The 17691-nt window shown below is 46.8% G+C and overlaps 4 non-coding genes across 4 annotated transcripts; 3 read left to right on the top strand and 1 right to left on the bottom strand.

Annotated features, from left to right (window-relative positions):
• The first annotated feature begins 7534 nt into the window (after window positions 1-7534).
• LOC149101846 (U1 spliceosomal RNA) lies at window positions 7535-7698 on the top strand. Its single transcript, XR_016202817.1, has one exon. It is a non-coding gene; the product is annotated as a U1 spliceosomal RNA (small nuclear RNA).
• An 886-nt stretch (window positions 7699-8584) lies between these two features.
• LOC149101847 (5S ribosomal RNA) lies at window positions 8585-8703 on the bottom strand. The gene has a single exon (XR_016202695.1). It is a non-coding gene; the product is annotated as a 5S ribosomal RNA (ribosomal RNA).
• Window positions 8704-16494: 7791 nt separating this feature from the next.
• Window positions 16495-16687, top strand: LOC149101848 (U2 spliceosomal RNA). The gene has a single exon (XR_016202780.1). It is a non-coding gene; the product is annotated as a U2 spliceosomal RNA (small nuclear RNA).
• Window positions 16688-16914: 227 nt separating this feature from the next.
• Window positions 16915-17077, top strand: LOC149101849 (U1 spliceosomal RNA). Its single transcript, XR_016202629.1, has one exon. It is a non-coding gene; the product is annotated as a U1 spliceosomal RNA (small nuclear RNA).
• Window positions 17078-17691: the final 614 nt, after the last annotated feature.

The following is a 17691-nucleotide window of genomic DNA, read 5'->3' on the forward strand; positions in this document are numbered from 1 at the left end:
CGAAGTTGGCGGGCCGGCCTCGTATGAGGGTGCCCCCTTACCTTGGCGGTTCTTTTAGCTTTTTTCCTCATCGTATTTAATGGAAGGTGGGCATTGCACTCCGCCCATCGAACCGCCTAAAATACAAAAAACTTACCTGACGCGGGCTTTTGGGCTTTTGGTAAGTGTCTGTCCCTCTGCGGATACCGAGAAAAAAGAGAGAAATCAATTGTTTTCGTGAGTGCACATATTTATTTATCCATCTTTATTGTTCTTTTGTTTGCTCTGTTGGCGTTATATATTTTTGCTGGTGAATATTTAATCTAGTGGTAGAAGGACTTCTACGTTCTGCCTTATTTTCGTTCGTTTTATCTGGTACTTTGTACCTTTACCGATACTTCTCGATCTCTGATCGTTTAGTTCAATTTATTTGCGTTTTTCCCTCTTAGATTTTTGATCTTTGAGGTTTTTTCCTTTCTTGTTTACGTTATTTGCTTGCTGCTTTGTGTGGGTGTGGTTGTCACCTTCACTCGCGGCTTTCATTTTGCTTGTTTCACGCTTGCTTTTTTCCCTATTTGGTACTTTGTACCAGTTTCGCTACTTTTCGATCCCTGATCGTTAAATTCGACTTGTTTCTGTTTTCCTCACTGATCGTTGATCTTTGAGGTTTTTGCTATTTTGCTTGCTCATTTTGCTCTTGCCTTGTGAGGGTGTGGTTCTCACCTTCACGCGCCGCTTTGTATAGCTTGCTTACATAGCTTGTTTAGTTTCGTTGTCGCTACGTTTTTTCGTCCGGCTTCGTTTATTGCTTTTCTTGTTTGTCGCTTCATTTTTTGTCCGTTTCTTATTTAGTCCCTGGTTCATTTTTGTGGGCTAAATAATTTTATCTACCTTGTGCTTGTTTTTTCGCTGAGCTCAGCCTTTGTTTTCGGCCTTTCTGTCCTTTATTGTTTCCGTTTCCCTTGGTGCTGCTTGTTTTCGTTCTTGCCTCTTTTCCCTTGGCGCTCGCTTGTTTTTGCGTCTGGCCCTTTTCCCTTGGCGTTTGCTTTCTTTGTATTCGCCTTTCTTTTCGCACGCTTATCTAGCGTGTTTGTGGGTGCTTCCTTCACCCATCCGGCTTAATTTCTTTTTGCGTGTCTGTTTTTTCGCGCGCTTTTTTGTGTCTGTTTTCACCCATCCGGCATCCGGCTTTTTCGCGCGCTTTCTTCGTGCTTTTTTTTTCCCTTGTTGCAATTGTTTATATTAGTAATTTTGAGGCAGCAAAAGTCTGTCACTTGTCTTTATTTCATACTTGTTTTTTGAGTAAGCAAAAGTCTTACTCTTGGTATTTTGTAATTTATTATTTCTCGAGTAAGCAAAAGTCTTGCTCTCGATTTTTTCCGAATTTAAAATAATTTAGAGTTGTTTGAGGCTCTTACTAGTTTATAATTTATAATTGTTTGTTCTTTATAATTGTGTGAGTAAGCAAAAGTCTTACTCTTAATATTTAGTAGTTAGAACTGCTTGAGCAATTAAGTCTTGCTCTTAATAATTTATAATTTATTATTGTCTGGGTAAGCAACAGTCTTACTCTTAATAATTTGTAATTTATTATTTCTCGAGTAAGCAAAAGTCTTGCTCTTAATTTTTTCCGAATTTAAAATAATTTAGAGCTGTTTGAGTCCGGCTCTTAATAGTTGTGTGAGTAAGCAAAAGTCTTACTCTTAACATTTAGTATTTATAGCTGCTTGAGCAATTAAGTCTTGCTCTTAATAATTTATAATTTATTATTGTTTGGGTAAGCAGCAGTCTTACTCTTAATAATTTGGCTATTTAAAGTCCTTTATAACTGTGTGAGTAAGCAAAAGTCTTGCTCTTAATATTTAGTATCTATAACTCCTTATTTGTATTATTTAGTTTCAATCCAATTACTTTAATCTCTCATCATGCATCTGGCCAAAACTGTTAACATCCAAATTGGTCGCAAATTGGTTGGCAAGTCTAAGGACGAGATTATGAAGGCTGTCTTTGACTGTTTCAGCCTGTACGGAGTAATTGCTGTCCAAATTGGTTACGACGTGGTGAGGGTTTCTTTCACCACTAGTGATGGTTTCAGGCATGCTATGGAAAACTCTAGTGTCACGCTTTTTGGGTTGCGGTGCCCCATTCTTGGGGGAGGTCCTCCTCTCACCTCCCTTCACATTTTTGACTATCCCTATGAGGAGGATGATGGTGACATCGCTCGGGTCTGTTCCGACTTCGGTGAAGTCAAGAATGTTAAAAAACAAAAGTATATTTCAGACCCGAACATCTTCACGGGAACGCGGCTTGTTTCTGTCGCTTTGTCTTCTTCCCCGCCCCGTACTTTGACCATTGGTGGTTATCAATGTAGAGTGTGGTACAAGGGCCAGCCCCTTGTCTGTAACCTCTGTGCTGTGCAGGGTCATAAGTCCGCTGATTGTCCCAACAAGGACAAGTGTCGTCGCTGTGGGGTTTCTGGGCATTTTGCCCGCCATTGTACAAATGCGTGGGGCTCGGCTGCCGGTAGTGCAAATTCATCGTCCGGGCAGGCCTCTGGTCGGGATGATCCTGCACCGGGGCAGGCCTCCGGTGGCCAGAGTGGTCCTGCGCCGGTCCCAACCTCTGATGGCTACACCTCTTTTGCCTCTATCGCCGACGCTAATACGGCTTCGTCGCGAGCCGTCGCTGTCGATTCTTCTGGGGCAGACCCCCCTGCTGATCCCTCTGGTGGAGACCCCTCTGTTGGTCTCTCCAGGGGGGACCCTCCTGCTGTTCAGGCTAGTGACTCTAATCAGGTGTCTCCTGCCGATGGCTATCTTTTTACTTGTGGGCAGCCTATGTCTGAGGATGTTGCCCCGGCTGTTGCTGAAGTTAGTGATTCCCAGTGTATTGCTGCTGAGGCTTCTGTTACTGCTGCTACTGTTGCTGTTGTTGTGCGAGAGGATTGTAAGGTTGTTGAGGCTGTGGTGGATGAAGGGGATGCTGGCTCCCTGAGTCAGAGCATCCTTCGGAGTGTTGAGCCTGCTGCACCGGATGTTAGTCCAGGGCTGGTTTCTTCCCAATCCTCCCCTGGTCTCTCATCCTCGTCTTACGGGACTAGAGAACTCAAGACTAAGGCCAGGAGTGTAGTTGGCAAGCTTTTGCAGAAGAACCGGTCATCACCTGTTTCGGTTAATTCTAGGGTTGGTAGTCAGTCTCTGCAGAGGTCTGGCTCTCACTCTAAGCTACCTGTAGTTGCATCCGACAGGCCTCTGTCGAGTAGGCCTCGCGCCAGAAAGACCTAAACATGGCTTCTTTTTTGACAATTAATGTTAATGGTCTGCGTGACCATAACAAACGTTTGTCTTTTTTGCAGTGGCTTAGCCACCTCGCCGTTGATTTCGTCTGCTTGCAGGAGACTCATGTCTCTAGTTGTTTTGAGTGTGATTCCTGGTTCTCTTCATACGGGTTTTTGACCGTATCTTCTCCAGGATCCACTCGCTCCTGTGGTTCTGTCATCTTATACAGATCGACCTTCTCTTTGTCTAAGGTTGCTTTTGACAGTGAGGGTCGTTTTATCATGGCGCATTTCTCTCAAAACGATGTGACCTTTGGCGTTGCCTGTGTTTACGCCCCAAATAGGAATCCTGAGCGGAATGATTTCTTTGCTTATTGTGCCGACCAAATTGATCCTGTGGTGCCCACTGTGCTGTGTGGGGATTTCAATGCGGTTTTCGATCGGTCTCTTGATCGCCGTGGAGTTAACCTTTTTGACACCTCTCGTGAGAGTTCTCTTACTCTTGGAGATCTTTTTCGTGACTGTTGTGTCGTCGACATCTGGCGCTCGTTGCACCCCACTACGGCTGCCTTCACTTGGCTTAAGCCGGATGGGGCTTCTTCTTCCCGCATTGATTTAGTTGGGTGCCCTCATTCTTGGCTTCATCGGGTGGATTCTTGTCAAATCTTGTCGTGCCCCTTCTCGGATCACTCTGCTGTTGTCCTTAAGGTCTCAATCCCGGAACCAATTCCTCGTGGTCCAGGTAGATGGAAGCTCAACTCATCTGTCCTCGCTGATGCTGACTTTGTAGCTTCTATCAAGTCCTTCTGGCTGGCTTGGAAGCTCAAAAAGAACTCCTTTGACTCCCTCCTCTCCTGGTGGGATCGGGGTAAAGAACGGATCAAAGGTCTTGCCATTAAGTATTGCAAAGAGAAGTCCCAGCGTCAGAACATGTCTCGGTCCATCCTTATTGCTCTTGCGGATCATTTGAAGTCCAAAATCGATCAGGGGCATGTCTCTTTCTTGCCCATTTATCAAAATGTTTCCTCTAAAATAGCTGCTCTTGATCTCTCTGCTGCGCAGGGAGCAAAGGTTCGCTCCAGAGTCAAGTGGGCTGAGGAGGGTGAGACCTCCTCGCGTTATTTCTTAAAGCTAGAAAGGAAAAGAGGAACTCTTGATTGGATTTCCGCTATGAAAAATTCTGATGGCTCTATAGTCTCTGACCTAGATAGCATTTGTAAATCTTGGACGGACTTCTACTCGTCACTCTTCTCTGCTGATGATATCGACAGTGATGTTCAAGCTGATCTGTTGTCTCACCTCTCATCCTCCCTTTCTGCGGAGCAAGCGAGTGATTGTGAGGGCTACCTCACTGTCAGTGAGGTGCATGCTGCCCTCAACGGCATGGCTAGGGGTAAATCTCCTGGATCTGATGGCCTTCCCATGGAATTCTACATCACATTCTGGGACATTCTTGGGCCTGATCTAGTTGAGGTTCTTAATGCCTCTCTTGACTTGGGCTGCTTGTCATCTTCCCAGAGGGTTGCCTTGATCTCTTTAATTTATAAAAAGGGGGATAGACTTCTTCATAAAAACTGGCGTCCCATTAGTCTTCTTAATGTAGACTATAAGCTGTGCGCGCGCGCCCTTGCTGGCCGTCTTCTTAAGGTCCTGCAGCATGTCATCCATCCTGACCAGACCTGTGGGGTTCGAGGGCGTTACATCGGAGAAAATGTTGCCTTGCTGAGAGACGTTGTCCATTATGTCAACGATAATAACCTTCCGGCTGCGATTTTGGCTCTTGACCAAGAAAAAGCTTTTGATAGGGTTGATTGGAATTTTCTCCTTTCTACTCTAAATCATATGGGCTTCGGTCCTTCTTTTATATCTTGGGTCAAGCTTCTTTATTCTAACATTCGTAGTGCTATCCTTATCAATGGTTATACCAGTAATCCGTTCTGGCCGTCTCGCGGTGTGCGTCAAGGGTGCCCCTTGTCACCCTTGCTCTACGTTATATCCATCGAGGTTTTGGCTGCCAACTTGCGTTCGCATCCGTCTATTGTTGGCTTAAGGCTACCTGGGATCCCCGACCCTTTGCCGGTCCTTTCCCTGTATGCTGATGACACTTCTGTTATCACGACTTCGGATGATGCTACTCGTGCTGTCTTCTCCACCTATGAGAGGTTTGAAAAGGGAACTGGCTCTAAGCTCAATCTTTCTAAATGTGAGGGTTTGTGGCTTGGTGCTTGGCGTAATCGCTCCGATTCTCCTGTGCCAATTGCATGGTCGTCTGTTAAAATCAAGGTGCTGGGGGTCTTTCTTGGAAACGGCCTCATGGACGATTCTAACTGGCTTCCCCGTATTGAGGCGGTGGAGAAATGTCTGAACTCTTGGCGCTCCAGGACTCTATCCTATGGTGGTAAGGCCATTGTCTCCAATGCACTTGCCCTGTCTAGGGTATGGTATATTGCTTCTTTGGTCCCAATGCCTCCTTGGGCCTTGTCGGAACTTAATTCGCTTGTCTTTAAGTTTTTCTGGAGCGGCAAAAGGGATCTTGTAGCTCGAAGCGTCGTCTTTCATTCTCACGAGAATGGTGGCTTTTCTGTCGTATCCACTGATTTCAAGGTACAGTCGCTCCTTGTTCAGTGGATTAAACGTTTCGCGTCTTCTCCCAGTGGTTGGGTTGGCCTGATGACTTTTTGGTTTACTTTCTTTTTTAATGCCTCCCCCTTGGAAGTCTTTTCTGATCCTTTTAATTTTGACCCTGATGTCTTACCTCCTTTCTATGCCGCTTTGCTCAAGGCTTGGCGTGCTCTTGGTGGCTCTGGGTCTCCTTCTGGTCTTGTTGTTGCCTCTTCGATGACTCGTCCAATCTCTGTCGAGTCCATCACCTGCAAGCTGTGTTATCAGCTCCTGCTCTCCCTGAATCCTTGCCGTCCACATTGCGTTGTCAAGTTCCGTCAGGCTTTTCCTAATCTGGATTGGCTCTCGACCTGGCAATCTCTCTTTTTCTTGCCTCTTGATAGGCAAGTTATTGACCTAAATTGGAAGATTGCTCATGGCGTCTTATACACAGCTGAGAGGCTTTGTTCATTTGGTTATGACATCCCCAAAGCATGTTTTTGTGGCTTTCATCTTGAAAGCTCTAGCCATCTCTTTTTTTCTTGCCCTCTCGCTCAAAGCGGAATTGCTTGGATCCAGTCTCTTCTCTTTTTGGCTTCTCCTTTGGCCCCTCCCATTGAATTGCGGCACATGCTTTTTGGTTTCAGTAGCGATGAGTTCCGTTGTGTTCCCAAGGTCTTTGCCTACCTTCTAAATGTGTGCAAATTCCTTGTCTGGTCCCAGCGTAACGACTTCCGTTTTCGCTCTGAGCGGCCAAGTGCTCTTAAGCTTCTGGCATGTCTCAAGTCTCGAACTCGTTTTTACTTACCTCTGTTTTTCAAGCGCTTCATCTCTCCTCGCCACCGTCGTTTTTTCAACCGTCAATGGGGTGCCAATGGTGTCATTGGCATTGTCTCTGGGGAAGTTTTTGATCTTCGTCTTTAAGCTTATCTTTGCTGCATGGTCGCCTTTGCTGGTTGTACTGTGGTTTACATAGTTTAGTTTACATAGCTAAGTCCCACTCTGGACTGTCTTTGCTCCATGCTGTGGTTTACATAGCTTAGTCCCATTCTGGACTGTCCTTGCTGCATGGTCGCCTTTGTTGGTTGTACTGTGGTTTACATAGTTTACATAGCTTAGTCCTTTTCTGGACTCTCTTTGCTGTATGGTCGCCTTAATTGGTAGTACTGTAGTTTTCTTAGCTTTGTCCTATTCTGGACTGTCCTTGTACTGTAGCTCGTTTTGCTTAGTCCTATTCTGGACTCTCTTTGCTGTATGGTCGCCTTAATTGGTAGTACTGTAGTTTTCTCAGCTTTGTCCTGTTCTGGACTGTCTTTTGCAGCTCAGTCGCCTTAATGGTTGTTCTGTGTTGCTTTTTAACTTACCTTAAATTGTCTACCTAGTTCAACCCTAATCTGGGTTCATTGTCTTTGTAACGTGTTCCTCGCTGCTCGGTCGCCTTTGTTGGTTGTACTGTAGACTCGTTGTTCTCATCTTGTATATAGATTGTTATCCTCTCCTTTTATATAGTTTTTTAATTCTGTAGGTGAGGCGGGGTTCGACTCCCCGGCGAAGTTGGCGGGCCGGCCTCGTATGAGGGTGCCCCCTTACCTTGGCGGTTCTTTTAGCTTTTTTCCTCATCGTATTTAATGGAAGGTGGGCATTGCACTCCGCCCATCGAACCGCCTAAAATACAAAAAACTTACCAGACGCGGGAGGTACTGTGATCAAGGAGGCAGTCCTCTCAAGGCGAGGCCCTTTCATTGCACTTCGATCGGGTTGACCCTTGCGATTACCCCAAATGTGGGTAACTCGAGCGTATAATTTCTGGTAGTGGGGGCCTGCGTTCGCGCTCGCCCCCGAAAAAGTGCAAGTGTTGGCCCTGTGAATGGTGGATGGTTAATGATTGACGCTTTGCTTTGTTCGTCAGTTGGCCGGGCCGGGCTGGACGACTGGGCACAGTGAACAACGAAGGAACGTGTCAAGCAAGCCAAGGATTTCCAGCTGCAACTGAAAAGGCGAGTGCGCTGGAACTCGTGTTGTCATGCATCCATGTTGCACTGAACTGAAGAAGGTGGCTTTTCCGATTTGCGTTTGTTTCGGCAGGCGGTCAATCATTGACTCGATCCCCGCCAAGTTTGTCCTCGAAGTAACGTTCGTTGACTTACAGTATGGAAAGAGCAAAGGACAAGGAAAGTAACAGGAGAAGTGCTGGCCAAACCGTGAGTTGATTTCTACCTTACGATTGTTGTGTTGGTGGTTCGTTGACTAAACTAGACAACGGTCCGAGCCTCCGACATTCTCCAAGTCAAGTCATGAATAGAATTGTTTTGACGGCTCGAATTCGTGTCGACCGTTAATATGCAACGGCTCGCGTGTGTTGTTTGCTTTGCCGTTGTTGATCGGGCGCATTTCTTTGGGAATTGGCGTAGTTTTCCGCACTTTTAGCTGCTTGAAAACCGTTCTGCAAGGCAGAATATCATTTTGCTTCGAATTATTTGATGTCACACACGCCAATTTGATGTCATAAATAACCGTTTCGCACGCGAACGTTAGCGCGCGAGACTTAGATTCTAATTTATCCCGCGATCATTTTAAGGGTACTTTTCATGTTTTCTGGCTATCTTTTGAGTCTCCTGAAATGTGTAAAAAGTTATTTGTGCTTTCCAGCCACTGGAATAGCCAAAGTTGGTAGTAAAAGAAAGAAAAAATGAACATATGCAAAATAAAACGGCCGAGAAAATGAAAAGTCTACAACACGGGGTATTCCCAGGCGGTCACCCATCCAAGTACTAACCCCGCCCGACAGGGCTTAACTTCGGTGATCGGACGAGAACCGGTGCTTTCCCTGTGGTATGGTCGTAGACAAGAGAAAGGGCTGAAAATTTAGTCTTTTAAACGAGCCACCAAAGCAAAAGCAAAGCAATAATACCAACCAGCAATCTTTTAGCAGGCATTTCTTGACTTCTCTGCAAGTTGTATGCACGTGGAGAGCGAATGTTGATAACGTAGCCGTTGCTTTCTGCCTGTGTCTGTAGCGCTATCTTAGTAACGGAGTCATTACGGGTCTTTAACATGTTGCCTCGTTTTGGAGGCCAAAAAGGTGTTTGATTTCACTCACCCCTGGAGGGACGTTATCAACTTTGCTGCTGATTTTTGTGGACTTGTGCTGTAGAACAAGTGCGTCTACGACGGCAACTTGCTCCATAGCGTCGGCCTACAGTCGGCTCCAGGCCCCTCCGCGACAGCATATATACCACCATATCTCAAAGGGGGAAACCCTGGACCACCCTCCTAGGGGAGGGAAGGTCCGGTATCACTTCTCGGCCTTTTGGCTAAGCTCTAGAGGGCCATTGAGAGAGCTTATAATCTGTTTTTTATTTCTCAGATTGTGATTTCTAAAAAGAGGAAAATCCTGATGCCTGTGTTATCTAAAGAGAGTTACGTTCCTGCATGCGAGGAGTCGTCGTCGTTGCAGTTATTCGACCCCAGCTCTGCTGAGCCGACGCCTGCCGTGGACTGGGAAGAGATGGCTAATGTTGAATCTTATGAATACCGATACCTCTACCGTTAAAATCTCTACATAATAGTGGTACGAAATTTTCTTTCGTCCCAAGCGACCCGTGGCGAAAGGAGGGTGATATTTTCAAGCTGGTGAAAGAGTTTTCTGTCACCTTTTCGGTGGAGACTGTTGTCAGCACTATGGACATTTTTCACGCTTTTGACAAAGCCGGCTTCGAGGTCGACGACATTTCTTCGGTCCAGCGTAAAGCTTCTGACTAGTCGTGGGTTGTTTCCTTTCGAAAGACCGAAATTAAAGAGTATGTAACGGAGCTGCCCTATATTTCTATCGCTGGAGTTGATGTTTTCGTTGGAGATGCTGTGAATCGCACCGTTTTGGTTAAAATTTACGAAGCGCCGCAAGAAGTACCTGACTCCATTGTTATTGGGCGGTTGTCGGCTTATGGCAAGGTTTTGTCCTTTCCGCGTGATCTTCTCACGTCTGGCATTGAAAACGGCATTCGTACTGCACGGGTGCGCATTACTCGCCACATTCCGTCATCGATACGAATTCTTAATGAATTCATTAATATCTGGTATTAATCTCAGCCAAAAACTTCCCGCCGTTGCGGTGGAACTGATCATTTTGCGAATGGTTGCAAAACTCCGCGTTGTTTCAATTGTGAACAGCCTGGCCATCTCGCTGAGACCTGTACCATGGATCCACGCTGCACTGCGTGTTTGGGAGAAAATCATTCTACCACAAACTGCCCGTATCTTTTCTTTTGTGTTAATATTATTCCGCCAAAGCCTACATGTGATGATGACGAAGTGCCATCGTATCCACAGGTGGTCAAAGAGCCTGTAAAGTCTCACACTCCTGAGCAGGAGCAAGCACTTAACTTGCTTCGTGCAGAAAAGGAGGAAGAGAAACGGGAGAAGGAAAAGCAGGAGAAAGAAAAACGGGAGAAGGAAAAGCAGGAGAAAGAAAAACGGGAGAAGGAAAAGCAGGAGAAAGAAAACCAGGAGAAGGAGAAGGAAGGAAAAAAGAAGATCGAAGAGAAGAAAAAGGATCGACAAGGCGAGGAGAAAATCGAGGAGAAAACAAAGACGAAGATGACAAGGGAGAACGCGAAGAGAGATCACTGGGAACGTAAGGAGAGAGATCGTGTCAGAGATCGAGAGAAAGAACGCGTGCGAGCGCACGAAAGGGAACGTGACTGTCGAGAGCGAACTTATGATCGTGATTACCACCGTGATTATGATCGCCATCGACGTGACCATGATCAACCTGATGAGTCCGAAAGTGATTGTGAGTGGATTAAGGTTAGGAGAAAGCGGTCGTACCGGCTTAGCCCAGAGAGAAGCAGAAGCCATTCCTCCAGTAAACATTAGTTCTAATGAAGTCACTTAAGCTTTTATCACTTAAGCTTTTATCACTTAATATTCGTGGGCTTGGTTCGTCCAAGAAATTTGAATTACTCGTGCGCGAGCTTTTGTTTCTTAAGTATGATTTAAGTATGAATCTTAGACCAACAGCCAGGACAGTTCTCTTTTTTCGGAGATTCCTTTGGCCGTTCTTTTCGACCAATATTTCGCTTGTGTGCTTCCCTTATCCGTTCGTATCGACTTTGGTGGTGAGTATGGCAGTGTCTGTTTTACATCTTTCTTCGCCCCTGAAGTCACGCCATGGCGCTCAGTCGGCCCAGGCCCCAATTTGCTAATCGGCGCACTGTCTCTCATGATTGACGATGACATGGAAACTGGTGCATTAGAAATTGCGAAATCATTGCCCGATTTTGCGAAAGACATCTGTGGCATTGTCCCCCAGTTCGGGGGAAAATGCTTCGACATCATCTTGAACACAGCAGAAGCTGCAGTTAAACTGGCCGACACAGGCTATGATTACGGCGAAATCCGAAAACCCCTCCGCCTTTTAGGCGAAAAACCGTTCATGTTTCCATCTTCGTGTCCATGGAATTTCCTGATGAGGACTTACTTTCGCTCCTCGAAAAATACGGCGAACTCAAGACCCGCCGCCTTCACTTTCAGGAGGAAGGCTTCACCCACATCGAGCGAGGCGTCCGCGTCGCCAAATTTATTAAAATCTCCCGCGATATCCCAAAAAGAGTGGTCCTCACAGGCATTGAACTGGGCTTTAAATATTCTGGTCAACCCACAACGTGCTATCGCTGTCACTCAACGGAACACGTGGTCAAAGATTGCCCAAAGCGACGTAATTTTCAAACCAACCCTTCCCCGACTGTAACGTGGTAACCACTGACGACAACTCTGAGGGTAGGATGGACACCGCACCGTCCCTGTTCTCGCAGCCGGAGCCGTCTCTATCCTACGCCAAAGCTACATGTGCTAAAGAACGCGACAACGCCGCCTACGATCAGGCTATGCGTGAGGAAGAGGCGGAAATGGCGTGATTACTTGCTAGTAGAGGGCGCAAAAGAGAACTCCCTGCGGCCTCAGGGAGCGACGAAGAACCAGAGGTGCCGAAAAAGACCATTACTGAAAACGTAGCTACCCCCACATCCAGCTCTACTTCACAGTCAACTCCACGTGCCAGCAACCCCCCAGCCAGGCATCCCCTGGGGCAGGCCTTAAAAACTTCATCACCGCACTGGCCCAAGCAGGTCTCCATCGCAACCTGTTCATGCACGCCGCACCCGCCCCGGTTTTCTACCGGTGTCGCGGTTATTACCTATATCACAAATACAGCTCTTATCACAAAGGAAAAGGCCGAAAATATAAAGCGTCCCAAGCCACCATAGACGCTTGGAAAGATCTCGAAGGCACTGTCCCCCAGGACGCCTACGCGAAACTCGTCTCTCTCTTCAAGGACGTTCAGTTCTCGTATAAGGTTTTCAAGGACGCTTAACTCTTTCATTTATGTCACGTTCATTTTCATACTATACGGCTTACTCATGGCGGTGTCTGTTTGTACGATTAACGTTAACGGCATCGCCGAACATCACAAACATGAGAAAGTATTTAAATATTTACTTGATCAACATTTTGACATCTATCTCCTCCAGGAGACACATTTACTGGATGTCACGCAAGGTGAGCTTTGGGAGAAACAATGGGGCGGTCGCGCACTTTGGTCTCCTGGTACAAACAGATCGGCCGGGGTGGGCTTACTTCTCCATCCTGGGAGCTCGATTGAGGTCGCTGGCCATAATATAGACAGGGACGGCCATGTTCTAGTTGTCAAACTCAAACATGGTGACCGTGTCTTCCAACTTGTCAATGTTTATGCTCCCAATAAACATTCGGAATGCGAGGCATTTTTCGGCACTTTGTGGCGTCTTGCTTTTCGCAATGTTGACACTATTATGACCGGCGACTTCAATTGCGTGCCTGATGTCCTTCTCGATAAATGGGGAGGTGATGACACCTTCGGATATAAGGGAATCACGCAGTTGCATCCCTTTGCGGATTAACTTTCTCTAGAGGATGTCTTCCGAGTGAAAAATCCGGCAACAAAACTATTCACTTGGTTCAATGGCCCACTCAGTCGGTTGCCGTTTGGACCGCTTTTGTACCCCAATTGCGTGGAGATCACAAGTGCGTGACCACACGTGTGACCCCTTTTCATACTCTGATCACCATATGGTGTCTATTAAAATACAACTGGGGCATTCAAATCCCCGCGGGCGAGGCGTGTGGAAATTTAACACGCAGCTATTAAAATCAGAAGATTTCTCTGCCGAAGTGAACAATTTCTGGCCTCAATGGCAGTTAGAAAAACCTGTATTCACCGACCCAAGTGTTTGGTGGGATGCAGGTAAACTTCAACTCAAGGAAATTGCCATTTCCCACAGCATCACCGCCATCAACACTCGGAGGCACGACCAAGCCGCTCTCGAAAGGGAATTTCGCAAGCTTCAATCACGCGCTGATCCTAACAATGCCGATCATTGTCACAGGTTGCTCGAGATTAAAGATCTCTTAAGGGCAATGGACGATGAAGCGATTGAAGGTTGTATTCTCCGTAGCAAAGAACAGTGGACCGAGCTGGGTGAAAAACCGACACGGTATTTCTACGAGCTGGAAAACTCTCGCCAGTCACGCAACACGATCCACGCGTTACGCGTGGACAATAACACTACGGTTAAAACCTCTTGGGGCATTCTGAAAGAATGCCAAGCCTTTTATAAAACTCTTTACAGTGAGGAACCAACTGACATCGAGAGTCAAGACTGGCTCTTGGATCAGCTCGATTCCACCTTGTCATCTGAAGACCAGGCACTTTGCGAGGGAGAGCTGACTGTTCTAGAATGTCACGCTGCTCTTTCACAAATGGAATTGAGTAAATCACCGGTACAGACGGTCTTCTGGCCGAATTTTATTCGCGGTTTTGGGGCCTTCTCGGACGGGATTTGGTGGATATGCTCAATTTTTCTATCTGCGAAGGTTTTCTTTCAGCATCACAACGCCGGGGAATCCTGCGTTTACTGTTCAAGAAGGACGATCCTTTATCGCTAAAGAATTGGCGTCCCATCTCGCTTCTGAACCTTGACTATAAGATTGCAACAAAGGCCTTGTCCAATCGTATACGCAAGGTTCTCCCTAATATCCTCAGTGAGGATCAAACCTGTGGCGTCCCCGGATGCAGCATATTTGAAAACCTTTTCCTCCTACGGGACACTATCGATTTTGTCCGGCTTAAACAGCTCCCTGCAGTTGTTATTAGCCTGGACCAAGAAAAAGCCTTTGACCGGGTAAATCACACTTTCCTTCAACGCGTTCTCGAGAAATTGAATTTCGCCCCGGACTTCCGTTGGTGGGTTCGAGTGATTTACACGGATATCACCTCCTTGGTCATAAACAATGGCTGGCTTTCTTCGCCTTTTTCCCTCCAGCGAGGGGTTAGGCAAGGTTGTCTGCTTTCACCCCTCCTATATTGCCTTGTGGTGGAAACTTTAGGTCAAGCCATTCGACGTGATACGAGCATACAGGGAATTCAAATCCCGGGCTCTAAAAATAAACAATGCAAAGTGTCTCAGTACGCTGATGACACGACCCTAATACTAGCTAATGATTACTCAATAACACGTGCTTTTAACCTTATTACTATTTTCGAGCGCGGATCAGGCTCGCGGCTTAACCCCAAGAAAACAGAGGGCTTATGGGTTGGCTCTCAAGCCGGGCGTACCTCAGGACCTGTTAACATCAGCTGGGTGGCTGATAAGCTTAAAATCCTCGGTGTTTATCTTGGTAACACTAACCTTGACCAAGCTAACTGGTCTGATCGAGTGTCTAAACTCGAGAAACGCCTTAACCTCTGGCGCACTAGGACCTTGTCCTTAAAGGGCAAGGCCATGATAATAAATATGCTTGGAGCCTCTGGCCTCTGGTACACGGCCAAAGTGATCAATATGCTGGACTGGGTTGACACAAGAGTGTCCAAAGCAATTTGGACCTTTTTGTGGAACGGGAAAATGGAACAAGTTAAGCGGGATACCTGTCGGCTACCCTGGCAACACGGGGGTCTATCCGTGGTGAATCCTCTCGAGAAATCGCGTACCCTCAAACTCAGGTGGGTCCCCCCGTGGGTGATTTATCGTGCGAGAAAAAATGGGTCTTTTTCACACGTTACTGGATCGGCTTTCCTCTGAGCCGCCGAATGAAAAACTGGGCGTTTCTCTGCTCTAACCAGGTCCCCAAACACCTAGGGGATGCCAAGCCCCCTATTTACCAAGCTGTTCTAACCGCGGTCGGCCAGATCGGGGTGGATTTCGATCTCTTCCCCGACCACAGTGTCAAGACCTTTTATTCAAGGCTCACCCCCCCTCCCCCTCAGCGGCTGCTTTGCGCTTCCCAGTGGGAACGGAGGTTCGACTGCTCTTTTAATTGGGATAGCATATGCAGTAATATCTACGGTGGTCTTAGTACGAACTGGGAAAGCGACATCGCATGGCGGATCGCTCACGCTGTAGTCAAGACGCGGGCATACCTAAAGTCCTGGTGCCGACTGGCTGTGACTGATCGGTGCGCGGGATGTGGCGAAAAAGAAACCATTCCCCACACTTTCTGCGCGTGCCGCCTAGTGTCCCCTGTGTGGAGCTGGGTGTCAAAACTGATTAACAAATTATATACAACTCCTATTTTACTAACTAATCCCCTCATTCTGCTTCGCCACGGCTTACCCCGGGGCAAGCATTTTCACTTTTCAAATGAGCTGTGCTCCTTTCTCATCAAACTCACTTTAAATGAACTGTGGGCCGCTCGGAACCTCGGAACTTTAGAATCCAAGCGACCTACTTTTTAAACGATAATTTCCAAAATCAAGGACCGCATTCGCCACAGGATACGGGCGGCCTTCAATTTTTCCCCTCGCCCCGATTTCATCAAATCGTGGGCCCATCGTGATGCCCTTTGTTCTTACACCAACCAACACTTGATTATTCATATTTAAATTTATTATTAATCATATTTTTTGGGCGAGATTTCCGTGCGCGGACTCTGTTCCCGGGGCGGATCGCGGGCTTTGCGCTTGGGATCCTGCTTGGCGGTCGCCTTAGAGGACCTGTTATTTGAGGTATTCTATTGGCGGCGCCTCAGGGGCCCTCCGCGAGGCCTGTGTTTTCCGGCCTTGGGGATGGGGACTCCGGATCTCTTACCTAACTTAACTATGCATTCCTAATGATTACTCTCCTTCTTTTGCTCGGTCTCCTTAATTGGTGAACTGCACGGAAGTCTTCCCTTTACCTTAAAATTGTAAAACTTTACTTTTCCTAGTTCCACTGTGCTGGGTCTCCTTCGTTGGTGCACTGCACAGCGGTTTTTATAGCTATATCTTTCTTCCTGTGCCGGGTCTGCTTAATTGGTGTACTGCACAGTCGACCCTATTTTCCGTTTACTACAATCGCTAGCTCTATACACATTTTATTTTAGTACCCAAATTTAATTATTCTCTGAATTTCCACTGTGCTGGGTCTCCTTCATTGGTGTTCTGCTCAGCAGTCTACTCGAATTATATTAATGTAGGGGGCCTGGAGCGAGAAATGTCCCAGGTCCTATAATTATTATTATTACTGTCATAAATTACATCATAATATCTGTAATTTCTTATGATTCCTAGATGATTCTAATTACTGTACTTACCGTAATTCTCAATCATTGTAAAGTAAATTAAGCAAATCATTTTTGTATAAAAAAACTTTGATTAAAAAAAAAAGTATCTGTTCTTCTCAGCTTAATATCTGATACGCTGCTCATTGAGCAGCTCATATATTAAACTGATTTTTGGACCTGGACTGTGGAAAAGAGGCTTCTATGTCCCAGCCACAGGTTCCTCGGTATAGCACTAACTCCGAGTGCGGCCCACTTCCCCTCGGGGAAGAAACCTTCATTCAATCAAAGAAAGAAATCAAAGAAAGCCTCCTCCTGACACTAACGTCTGGCGTTTTTCTCTGTCGGCAGGCACAGACTGAGGAGGGAAGCTACTCTAGAGCCGCCTAGAAGTGAGGCTGGAGGTTCTAGCACGCCCGCAAAGCACTACCACAAGGATATAGAGGTAAGGAGGTTTCCCTTTGACGGCCCCCGCGTCAAGAATTTTCATACTTACCTGACGCGGGAGGTACTGTGATCAGGAGGCAGTCCTCTCAAGGCGAGGCCCTTTCATTGCACTTCGATCGGGTTGACCCTTGCGATTACCCCAAATGTGGGTAACTCGAGCGTATAATTTCTGGTAGTGGGGGCCTGCGTTCGCACTCGCCCCCGAAAAAGTGCAAGTGTTGGCCCTGTGAATGGTGGATGGTTAATGATTGACGTTTTCCTTTGTTCGTCAGTTCGCCGAGCCGGGCTGGACGACTGGGCACAGTGAACAACGAAGGAACGTGTCAAGCAAGCCAAGGATTTCCAGCTGCAACTGACAAGGCGAGTGCGCTGGAACTCGTGTTGTCATACATCCATGTTGCACTGAACTGAAGAAGGTGGCTTTTCCGATTTGCGTTTGTTTCGGCAGGCGGTCAATCATTGACTCGATCCCCGCCAAGTTTGTCCTCGAAGTAACGTTCGTCGACTTACAGTATGGAAAGAGCAAAGGACAAGGAAAGTAACAGGAGAAGTGCTGGCCAAACCGAGTTGATTTCTACCTTACAATTGTTGTGTTGGTGGTTCGTTAACTAAACTAGACAACGGTCCGACCCTCCCACATTCTCCAAGTCAAGTCATGAATAGAATTGTTTTGACGGCTCGAATTCGTGTTGACCGTTAATATGCAACGGCTCGCGTGTGTTGTTTGCTTTGCCGTTGTTGATCGGGCGCATTTCTTTGGGAATTGGCATAGTTTTCCGCACTTTTAGCTGCTTGAAAACCGTTCTGCAATGCAGAAT

Source organism: Orbicella faveolata, unplaced genomic scaffold (genome assembly GCF_042242905.1).
Source record: "Orbicella faveolata isolate gen_17 unplaced genomic scaffold, um_ofav_v1 contig_36, whole genome shotgun sequence".
Lineage (NCBI taxonomy): Eukaryota > Metazoa > Cnidaria > Anthozoa > Scleractinia > Merulinidae > Orbicella > Orbicella faveolata.